This window comes from Pelophylax lessonae (genome assembly GCF_965119305.1).
Source record: "Pelophylax lessonae genome assembly, chromosome: 11".
Taxonomy (NCBI): Eukaryota; Metazoa; Chordata; class Amphibia; order Anura; family Ranidae; genus Pelophylax; species Pelophylax lessonae.
This window is the reverse complement of record NC_138778.1, coordinates 146,262,178-146,274,582: the sequence shown is the minus strand read 5'-3', so window position 1 is coordinate 146,274,582 and position 12,405 is coordinate 146,262,178. Positions and strand designations below refer to the sequence as shown.

The 12,405-nt window shown below is 44.5% G+C and overlaps 1 protein-coding gene across 1 annotated transcript in view; it reads right to left on the bottom strand.

Moving 5' to 3' along the window:
• Positions 1–12,405, bottom strand: part of LOC309567443 (proton channel OTOP2-like) — a gene marked incomplete at its 5' end in the record, with an annotated part of 112,879 nt that overhangs the window by 28,888 nt on the left and 71,586 nt on the right. The gene's annotated exons all lie outside the window — the stretch shown is intronic.

Here is a 12,405-nt window from a genome sequence, read left to right as displayed (position 1 = left end):
AACCTTTTGGCTTCTCTGGGCCACATTGAGTGTAGAGAAATTTTCTCGGGCCGCATATAAAATATATACTATACTTAATGTATATAAGTAATAAAACGTGGCCGCGCCCTTCCCGCACTGCCATGCCCCCCCAGCACTTATTTAACACAACTAGAGGATGATCCCTTCCGAGGCAGCCTCTGCCTACAGTTAGCTGGAAGCCGCTGTGGCCGTGCCCCTGAACTGCATTTCTTCCTCCCCAGCAAAAAAAATAAATAAATCGTCAGGGGGTAGTGGGCCGCATTGCCTGTGGTTCCGGACCGCATGCGGCCCCCGGGCCACAGGTTGTACATGCCTGATATAGAGGGACATTTCTAAAGATCATAAAGCTCAGATACAGTTTAATAGGCAGAACCACAATAACATTGTCCATGCTTGGGTGAATTCCCTAATGTTAAGGGCATTATTGGAGGTATTTTTATGATGTATTAGAACACCTTGTGTGTGCAATATGCAAGAATACAATTTTCTTGTACAGGTTTTTCATAGTTGTGAATATAAAGTTTGATATATTATAGTCTACAACAAGGAGAAAAGTATCTCAGGCACTACACACCATACAGGCCTGGAATGTAACAGGTGATAACAGCCTCAGCCTAACTCCATACAGGCAATGCTCCCAATGTTACTGCAGGCCCTATATATTTATTACACTAGGGCTCGGCAAACCCCAGGCGCCAGGTCACTATTGTGACCAGAAGTTTCAACGTGGTGCCTAGACTGCCGTCTGAACGCTACATGCACCCCGCGTGCTCCCCTTCCGCTATGTTTCACAAGCTCCGCCTCGCCATTGTGGTGGAAAATAAATAGGCTTGTACTGAAAAGTACAAATGGCCCGCTCTTTTGCATAACGATTTACCAAGCTCTCGGCGATAAAGAAAGGAACAAACGCGCTGGGTCATTTCGATGCCATCTGCCAGGTCTCTCTCCATTGGATATATATGTGTGTGCATGTGTATAAGAGCTAGTGTTTGTGTGTGAGAGTGTATGTGTCTCTTAGCTGCTGTGTGAGCTTGTGAGTGTGTGTATGTATGTATGTCTGTGTGTGAGTGTGAGTGTGTGTGTGTGTGTGTGTGTGTGTGTGTGAGTGTGTCTCCTTCTGTGTTCTGATGTGTTCTGAGCAGGGCTTGTTTATTTACAGCAAGTAAGTGAGTTACAGGGAGTGGCTTCATGGCCACCAATCACAGATACGTATACATTCAAAAAGCACAATAGAAGCTGTGGAGTACACGCCCATAGATGGACAAGAGTGAACAAAAGACTAAACTGCCAGGAAGCACATGGCTTTTCATTGTTCATTCATGTCAATCCATAAACATGCATTCCATTACCTGTTGGTGGGTTTCCATCAAACATGATTCATATATATAAACCAATTTTGATAGTGACCATAAGATTTTCACCAGCAAGTCTTTCCTACAATGACAGTTAAAGTGATAATCGCTGTGAATAGCGATTATCAGTAAAACCGACACTGGGAGACATCATGACTATTTAAACTAAAGAATATGTCTATCAAAATTTCCACAACAGTCCCTCCTCTTTGTCATATGCTCCCATGTGTCCCTTGATGAATCTTCTTCTTCTTCTTCTTCCAAAAAAAAAACAGAACAGTTCTTCTCACGATAAAAACAATCCATTTAAAAAAAGTTTATAAAAAGAAAAAGATAACGGGTAAAAACAATCCATCGAAAGAAAACGACACTTGGGTTCCGTTCTTCGGGAGATGACTTCAGAGGGAGGGCATGAGACGATGGGATGCGTTGACCAGCGGTCAGGCTGAAGTCCTTGGCGTCGGATGCAGGGGCGGAATCTTGGGGCGTCTCGTCTCAGCAATCAGGACGAGGTCATCTGCTCGGGCTTTGGTGACTCGGTCGACCAGACAACAGGATCGTATAGGAGGAATAGAAACAAGAACAACATAAGTATATATACTTCTATTTCCTTCAACCAAGATCCAATGGAGAACAAAAATATCCCCAGAACCTCCCAAAGCATTAAAAGGATTCCAACCCTCGTTAGCTATAGCTCTGGCTCTGCCTTGCAATGAAGTTACCTTATCCATATGGGCTTGGACCTTATCACTGGTGTTTGCTATACTGGAACAGCAGTCTTCCCCTACAGAAACCCCCCTTGGAAGCTAACAGAAAATCTAGTACCATTTTCTCCTACAGTAAAAACACCCGGAGTTTCATTGGTGAGATGACTGCTATACCTGTCCCACAGGTTGTAGATCCTACAAATCTAGTTCCGGTGCCAAAACTAAAGTTAAAGCCCAGCCGTGGACTACCTGATTGTCCCGATACCCAAATTGTATTGACCAGAAAAGAACAGGAGCCAGAGCCAACATTAAAACTATAACTGATGTTACCCTCTAGGAATGTGTCATTAAATTCTGTGGGCAAGTGTCTCTTGGTTGTCTTCATGATGATACGAACGTCTGCCATTGTTGGGGTGTAATAGCTAGGTGGGGGTTTGGAGCACACCCAGCCATTAGACCTGTTTGCCATCTTGGCCAGCTGAAAATGCATTACCCTTGCTAAAACACACTTGCTAAATATGTAAATAAAAATGATACTCCTCATTATCATTCTTGGATGGAGTTGAGCAGCTTTTTGCAGTGGTCGGCATGGATCCAGAACCTCAAGGAAGTTGGCGTTGTCAGCTGAACCTGGTAATTCCTCCGCTCCAATCCCGTCCCTTGACGTTTACTCAGTCACCTGCTTGGACAGAATGTACACCGGTTATCGTGTCAGGGTCCGGGAGAGACTCCCGAACCCTATGATGGACCTTTTGGAGCTCCCGTTGCCAGGACTGCACCCACCCCATCAGCTGAGAATGTAAAAATGACAGCTGCTGAGGAATGCACAATCCAGGCTCTGGTTGACTCCCGAACAAAACTTTGTAGGGTGATAACCCATGGGATATTCCTGTTGGGGTAAAGAGCAATGAGAAAACATTCGAGCCGTGGCTCTTTCTATTCAGCCGTTCAACCTTACCGCTAATCCCTGAAGCGCCGTACATACCTCTAAAAAGATCTGACCAGTGAAGTGTGATCCGCGATCTGACTCAATCGTTCCAGGCAGCCCCCTTGCGACAAACTATCTCAGACAGGATCTTTTTCATGGTGGCAGTGGCAATGGCATTGTGCACGGGCCAAGCCTCTGGACACCCAGAAAACATATCCGGACAGACCAAGACACGCTCGTTCCCCGGCAAAGTGATATAGTCTATCTGAATGCGCTAAAAGGGATATTCCGGTTTGGGTGGGTGCCTTCTCGGCTGCGGTAGTAAAGCCAGGGCCAATCCAATGCTCCTCCACCTATGCACACATAACCATCTTTGACTGGTGCCCAAGGTAATGAGTCGAGTGGGCCATCATTGGAAAAAGGGATCTGGGTAAACACCATTTACCATCAAGACCCCAGATGTCATCTGGACCCTGTGTAGCCCCCAAAACCATCCATCTCCTCTTCTCCTGCACTTCCGCTTGGGACTGCAGCTTCTTCAGAGGGGATGGCTAGCATCAGGGTCTCTGTCACAGGGCTCAGAGCACCTTCCTTAGCAGCTCTATCTGCCAAGGCATTTCCATTGGCTTCCATAGTCGTCTCAGTAGTATGAGCCTTTACCTTCAGAATGGTTATCATGTGTGGCAAGCAAAAGGCAATGAACAGCTCTATTAACCCCGCACGTTTCACCGACCTCCCCAAACTAGTCAAGAACCCTCTTGCCTTCCAGACAGGACCACAATCATGTGCCAGTCCAAAAAGCGTATCTCGAATCTGTATAGAAATTGATCCTCTGATCTCTATGTCTTACCATCTGGGGTGTAGTACCTGGAACCATCGACAAAAAGGTTAGCAACTGGAATGGGGGTCTCATTCACTGGACTGACAGCCGCTGATTGCCACTCCATCAAAGAAAGACAATCATGTTGTCCCTACTAAAGTTGGAAATTGATGAGAGAGAGAGAGAGAGAGAGAGAGAGAGAGAGAAAGAGAGAGAGAGAGAGAGAAAAAGAAAGAGAGCGAGATAAAGTTTTGAAAATTACCATTTTTCTGCACGGCCTTCTCCCCCCTTCTCTTCATCCTTAACAGGAAGAAGAGACGCAGGGTTCCAAAATAGTGCATCGTTTAAGGTTACGAGGACTTTGGGGGTCCTTCAATGTCTGTATTCTCTGAGTGGTTAGATGTTGGGTACCTAGAGAAATGCAATGACCTAAAAAAAAACAAGCTTATCCTTGCAAAGCTGGCCTAGCCTGCAATAGAGAGGTTCAGTCACTGACACTGTCTGGCCTGTAAAACCTACAGTGGGAGTTGTCTTCCCTGGAAGGGGAACCTTGCCTCTAGGTTTTTGAGATCTTAAGACCATTTTGGCTGCATCGGTGTCAGCGAGGCAAGGGAGGGGCTATTTTAGTTCCTCTAGGATGTGAGCTGACACCAGTTTATCAATGCCCTATGATAAGTCATAGTCGTTTCTGACCATACCTACCTTTGAATTTTCCGGATCCTCCGGAATAAATTGCCACTTACCCCACGGACCAGCCGGGTTGGTAGGACAATTATGCCTGATGTACCCTGACTTTCCACATCCACAGCAGACCTGTTAAAAGAACTTCTAGTTTGCCAAAGAGTTAGAAGGAAAGGGTTCAGCTGTCATGACAGGCTGTTGAGAGATAGAGACACTCTGAAGTGGGAGGGCATTACCAGTACCAAAGTCTGCACCGTGAACTGAAGAAAACGGAGATTAAAGTACAGAGACAGTGACAGGTTCAGTGTCAGCGGATCTGGCTCGTCTTATTAAAGTTAGCCCAGGAAGAGCTTCCTCCACTTCTCTCACCAGATCGCTGGACTCGGCTATCTCATCAGGCCAAGTGTACATAATGCGGTTCTTCCGGACTGAACCCGCCTCATGCACGCCTTGCTGATTGACCATAATAGATCTCTGAAGCCACAATTGCGCTACACTTAGCATCTCTGTTGCCTGGAGCCTAGTTCTGAATTCAAAAACGAACTCCTCCCATCTCCAGACATCAAAAACACCTTCCAAAAAGGGATGTACCAACTGTTTCCCTTGGTTATTCCCCTTCCTGAGGGGTCTCATGGCCCGAGCCCCAAACTCAGACTTCATGTACCGCAAAAGTTGTTTGGCTAGCCTGGGGGACCTGCGTTACCCCCCATTGCATGGATAAACCATTAACCATGCCGATTCGAATCGCTTCCTTTGCACCTGGTTTAGGAGCAACACTGCTAGGTGCCAACTTTGACAGTGTTGGCCTACTTCCGGACTCCGGTTAATTTACACGGCCCTACGCCGGTCAGCTAGAAGACCTCAACCCAGTGGCTTCGTACGGCTATACAGCTCATCAACCCCCACTCGCTCCCCAGCTTCCGATTATCTTACACGGCCTAATGTGGGGCGGGTTTCGATATCTACTCCTCACACGTTGAAGGCTGAAACAAGCGTGTCGCAATCACCCGTTTCACGTAGACGGCTCAAAGTACACACGTTCGTTTCGACCTAACCCGTGCAGCCAAACAACCCCCGAAAGTACAATGAAAGTCCTCCCTATACAAACCTTGGCTTCAGTCTATTCCTTGATGTTGCATTAAAAATTAAATTGAGATGCCGGTTACTGATTGCACACTGGAAGATATAACCTCTCTACCTAAAATCCAACCTGCAGTACCGAAAACTACCTCTGTGAGAAACCACCGCTCAGTACAAAACAACCCTGAAAACTGAATCCAATATCAGTCACTCCACAATGTACTCTTATCATTGGAAAAAACTTAGTTACAACAAAAATGAGACAAAATACACCACAAAAACAGCTTAACCAAAAACTTACAAAACAAACAATAGTTACCCCTGAAAAACAGACAAAAACACAAAAAACAAAAACTGATGGGTTGGATATGTATATATCTGTGCTAAATATGAACAAAAAGATGAACAAAGCTAGCTAGAAAAACAACTGCCTAGATGCCAGATTTCAATTAAAATGAAAAAAACATTACTTTTAAACTGAAATACAGTGCAAAAATAACATCACAAAGTTGCCATTTAAAACTACCAAAAAAGAGAAAAATGTTTTAAAGCTCGAAATAGCATTTCAGCCACATGAGTCTCAACTCCATTTAACAAAATAGCTGCCAAGCACATGGTCCACACAAAGGAAATGACATCACAAAATGGCTGCCATCCGAGCACATGGCCCACACAAAGGAAATGACATCACAAAATGGCTGCCATCCGAGCACATGGCCCACACAAAAGAGTTGCACAAAACAAAGAGTTTAAGCAACCATGTGCTTCTTTGTACACAACAACAAAAGACAGGAAAAACAGGTTTTTACAGCTGTATTCAGAGACAATAGCTATCCTGGTGGAATGCTGATTTTAGAAACTCAGTCCAAAACTGTCTGCTCTATGCTCAATTCAAACATCAGAGTCCAAAGTAAAAACCCAGTTTCACTAATAAACGAGTTCCCGCCAAAAACCAATCCAGCACACACACCAATCAATCTGCGGCCCAAACCAACATTGATTGATAATATATTGTTATCTCATCGAACAAAGCTGATATTACAACAGATGTTACAAGGCAATATTTAACACATATATCTCACAACCCCAGGATGTATTAACTGAGAAACTAACAGACCTGATCCCTAGCCACAAATATTAATAGAAATAACCCCACCGTTATACAAAAGAGCGAACACTGCAAATGAAAAGGTTCTTTTGCTAAGTTTTTGTTTCTAGCTTCCACAGCGGACAAAGAAAGTAAGCCTTGGTTTAAAACCACAAATTTTCAAAAACTGAAATGAAATGTCTTACCACACGGCGCCTTTGTTGTAACAAAACTGGACTCACTTCCCTCCTGTTTTCCGCTGTGAAGCTAGGAACTGTTAGGGCTACCAAGCTCGCCATATGTGGTGGAAAATAAATAGGCTTGTACTGAAAAGTACAAATGGCCCGCTCTTTTGCATAACGATTTACCAAGCTCTCGGCGATAAAGAAAGGAACAAACGCGCTGGGTCATTTCGATGCCATCTGCCAGGTCTCTCTCCATTGGATATATATGTGTGTGCATGTGTATAAGAGCTAGTGTTTGTGTGTGAGAGTGTATGTGTCTCTTAGCTGCTGTGTGAGCTTGTGAGTGTGTGTATGTATGTATGTCTGTGTGTGAGTGTGTGTGTGTGTGTGTGTGTGTGTGTGTGTGTGAGTGTGTCTCCTTCTGTGTTCTGATGTGTTCTGAGCAGGGCTTGTTTATTTACAGCAAGTAAGTGAGTTACAGGGAGTGGCTTCATGGCCACCAATCACAGATACGTATACATTCAAAAAGCACAATAGAAGCTGTGGAGTACACGCCCATAGATGGACAAGAGTGAACAAAAGACTAAACTGCCAGGAAGCACATGGCTTTTCATTGTTCATTCATGTCAATCCATAAACATGCATTCCATTACCTGTTGGTGGGTTTCCATCAAACATGATTCATATATATAAACCAATTTTGATAGTGACCATAAGATTTTCACCAGCAAGTCTTTCCTACAATGACAGTTAAAGTGATAATCGCTGTGAATAGCGATTATCAGTAAAACCGACACTGGGAGACATCATGACTATTTAAACTAAAGAATATGTCTATCAAAATTTCCACAACACCATCTGCGGGACAAGGACCGGCATTGTGGGTGCCGCTGGGTAGAGAAGTGGGGGGTGGGAAGGAGGAGAAAGGACACATGTCCCCTATCCTCCCCTTCTAGTTGTTGAACCGTAAGTGATGTGTGGTGTCATTTCCAGTTATCTGTTGACATTTTTTCACTGCCATCAAGGCTGGGAAAGAATGTAATGCAGTTTGATGTGCATTGCATTACATTATATTTAGTAGAGCACAGGGGATACATGCATGAGTCTTTTAGACCCTGCATGGTTCATTAATGAGAACTTGTAACAAAAAAAAAATCATCACATAGGGGACTCTTCGTCCCCTATGTGATGGAAAAAAGAAAATAAAAAAAAAAATGTTTTATTGAAAAAATTAAAGTTACACCCATGCACATAAATCCCACCCCCCCCCCCACAAAATGGAGGCCCCCCACCTCCACATATATGCACGTACAAACAAACACACACTGCAGGGTGCCTATGCCTGAAAGCGTTGATTGCGATACACGTTCCATATTGCCACGCATGCCAGAAGGAGAGCAATTCTAGCACCAGACCTCCATCAGAACGCTAAACTGATGACTCATAGGGTTTTTTTTTTTTTTTTTAAGCATCGCCTATGGAAAATATAGGGTACTGACATGTTTAAGGTTTGACATGTTGGGCATTTACTTGGCTTTTATATTTTACCAAAAAAAGTGGGTCATTTATTGTGTTTGCGTGCCCTCTGAAATGACCCTTAAAGAGGAAGTAAAGCTTCCTCTGTAACTTGTACCTATAGGTAAGCCTATGAGAAGGCTCCCCTATAGGTACTGTAAATATCTCCTAAACATGTACCGTTTAGGAGATATTTACTTTCCATTTAGCCAGTAACATCACTGGCGCATGCGCTCTGAAGGAACGGCCGCCCGTGCTGTTCCTTGAGAGCTCTGTGCCATGAACAGCAAGCGCAGGAGTGACATCATCGCTGCTCTGGCCAGATGGCCCGAGGACGCAAACCTGGAATGGAAGGCGGCTAAACATGTCCGCCGTGTCACCAGTGAACGGGCTGCGGGAGCTTCGTTCTAAGGTAAGTATTTCATAATGAGCTAATATGCGATGCATATTATGCCTTTGCCTTTCAGGTTTTTTTTTCTGGAGGTTTACAACCTCTTTAAATGTGTATTTTTAACCAAAATTTTAAACCTTTGCGGTAATATTGTGTGGCATAAAACATTGGAACTTCTGCTATTTTATTCTCTAAGGTGGTTTCAGAAAATATATAATGTTTGGGGGTTTTATGTAATCTTCAGGCCTAAAATTATTTTTTAAGCTACTGTATTTTCCGGCGTATAAGATGACTGGGCGTATAAGACGACCCCCAACTTTTCCAGTTAAAATCTAGAGTTTGGGAAATACTCGCCGTATAAGACTACCCCTCTTCCAATGCACACCAAATAAAAATGAAAAAAACATCAGATTTGATTTCAATATGGTAAGTGATACAGCTCACCTTCCTTTCCTCTCTGCCCTGCTGTAGCCATGAAGCTGTGTATCCCCATGAAAGCTGCTATCCCTGCATGCTGATCCAGTGTCCATCTCCCCGTACTCCACACCGCTCACCTTCCTCTCCTCTCCACCCGCTGTAGCCATCATCTCCTCGTACTCCACACCGCTCACCTTCCTCTCCTCTCCACCCGCTGTAGCCATCATCTCCTCGTACTCCACACCGCTCACCTTCCTCTCCTCTCCACCCGCTGTAGCCATCATCTCCTCGTACTCCACACCGCTCACCTTCCTCTCCTCTCCACCCGCTGTAGCCATCATCTCCTCATACTCCACACCGCTCACTTTCCTCTCCTCTCCACCCGCTGTAGCCATCATCTCCCCGTACTCCACACCGATCACCTTCATCTCCTCTCCGCCCACTGTAGCCATCATCTCCTCGTACTCCACACAGCTCACCTTCTCCTCTCTGCCCGCTGTAGCCATCCATCCATGCAGCTCCACCATCTAAGGGTTAATATGGGGCTGTATAGGCTTGGCTTGTTCTGCCGAAATCTGGCGCATTTGCGGCAGGGATACCAATCTCACTGGGAGACCTAGCAGGCTTCAGGAGCGAGACGCAGGGACGCAGAGAAGGTAGAATAATAGGATACAAGGGCGGGCAGGTTACGGGTCAGACGGGTGAAAGAGGCATCTGGTCACATCGCCGCGCTCTCTCTTTTTCCCATACCGCAGATGTTTTTGAGCCCCCCCCTCCACCGTATATTCTCCAGTTTCCGCCTATAAGACGATACCCGGCGTATAAGACGACCCCCGACTTTTGAGAAGATTTCCAGGGGTTAAAAAGTCGTCTGATACGCCGGAAAATATGGTATGCAAAAAATGCAAAAATGGCTCTGGCTGTGATAGGGTTAAAGGATAAGTTCACCTTTGGGGACATGTTAAATCCGTAAGATTTGTGAATTGAAAAAATTGGCTCCTGACTTTTTTAGCTGGCTTCTAGATTCAAAGCAAATTTGTCAAGCCCTGTGCTACACATACACACTGGGGTTCATTTTCTAAAGCGGAAGTGTGAAAAATCTGGTGCAGCTGTGCCTGGTAGCCAATCAGCTTTCACAAATAAACCTGGAAGACGATTAAGTTTCTTTGCAGAGCTGTACCATGTTTTACACTCTCCAGTTTTAGTAAATCACCCCCACAATATTTTACAATAAAGAAAAAAGCAATAAGATAAGGGAATCCTGAGAGATCACTTAGGAAAGTGAATGTCCCTTAGTTTAGTAAATACAGTAAAGCTTTGCTTGTTTTGATTACTCAATCATGTGAATTTTATTTTATTTATTTGCTTGCACATGACTGAGCACGGTAATTGAGGGCTACAATAATACAAGTTTCTATTCTATTTATTTTTTGTAAATATGAAATAATGCATATTCATATGCATGTAGGTACATTTTTAGAAGCTTACATGTCTATTCTTAACAGCTCTTTTGAAAAAAAAAAGTCTGTTTTCAAAAAGCTCATGTTTGTATTTACACATCCAAACCTGAATGAGGACTGATTCATTCCCTTCCCAACCCCCCTTTGGAGAATCCTCATCTAAAAAGCACATGCATCCAATCACATGCAGGCACTGTTCAGATATTCTGATAGCCAAAGGTGCCGTCTGTCAGAATACATAACTAGCACTGCAGATTCATCCATCCATTCCATTCAGCATGGATGTGGGAAAAACGATTAAAGTGGAAGTACAGCCTTATCTGTTAAAATTCTCCCCTGCAATCATTAATGTGAGCGGAGTTCAGCCTTATGTGTCAAAATTTAAAAAATCCCAGTTATTCTCCCTTTATTCTGCAGTTTTCAGTGCTGTCACATGACTTCAATCCCTCTTCCTGCTGAGTCCAAGAGCAGCAAGTGGGTGTGGTTACTGAAAGCCAGTGACATCACTTCCAGGGAGGGGCACTGTGTCTGTGTAGCCAGTGGGCTTATACAGAATGGGAGGGGCTGATCATAGGTTCCTGCCCAGTAAGGATGCATTGTACATCCTAATTCATGAGAAAATGAAGAAATAAAAAAAAGATCCATCCACACAAGACACAGGGTGGGGCACATACAGTATAGCTGTGCTGGGCTATGAATAAAGAATACCATAGGAGAAGGAAGCTAGATGCGAGAGGGTAACTGCCAGTGTAGCTGGAAGTGCTCGGGGGGTCTCAGCTCACAGTCTACAATGGTCATAGTACAGGCAACCACACTTAGACCCCTTTCACACATGGGAGTCCGTTGGCAGACATGTCTCCGCTGACATCCGATGCCCCATACAGATGCATGGGGCATCCGTTCAGATCTGCCAAAAAAAAACAAAAAAAAAAAAAACGGACAGACGGATCTGAACGATCCGCCTGTGTGAAAGGGGCCTAAGTCTGTGTTTCCACTAGTGCTGTGGCATCAGCTGAAAAGCCTTCTCACATGGCGGATGGTTAGTAAAACAAAATGGTTGATTCTGACAAGTTTGTTTGTAGAACTACATGAGCAAGATAACCACACAGACTTTAGCCCCTTTCTCTCCCTCTGTCTGACTTCCCTTTAACCAAAGCTTTAGCAAGAACACAGACAAGTGCAAAACTGCAAATGTTAACTGTTCTGAAATAGAAAATTAGAGGAAGTAGCTGCATAAGAGAGAAGTATGTTTTGCTTAGATAAAGGAAAAGTTTGCATCTGTATCTTTTTGTATCTGCTTTTGTGACGTACAGTAACTGCCGATATACAAGTCATGTGCACGCCTATTTCAGGAACTTAGCAAGTGAGCATGCACTGTGCTAAGTTCTCTTCGCTAGTGAATAAAAAAGTTTGTTTTCCTGGAAGTCTGCGTCCAAATTCCATCTTTGGTTTCTCAAAAGCAGTTTGCTGCTACATTTATTGGTGCATTGGCCGGGAAACCAGGTGGAACTATGAGACGGGTGGCTGTTCCACCGCAACTCGTGGGGATCGGTCTTCAGCCCCTTGAATCATGCCTACGTTTCAGGCGCCACTGGACAAATTGTCTGGGAGACTACGCTGTATCTTGGTGGCTTGCTCCGAAACTGCCCCGACGACATCTTGAATCCGGACTCAAGAACCAACCAAACAGTTGGAGCTCCACTTGAGGACCAGGTAAGATCTTTACCTTTTGGTTGGCATAATAGTCAGACAGGACCCCTC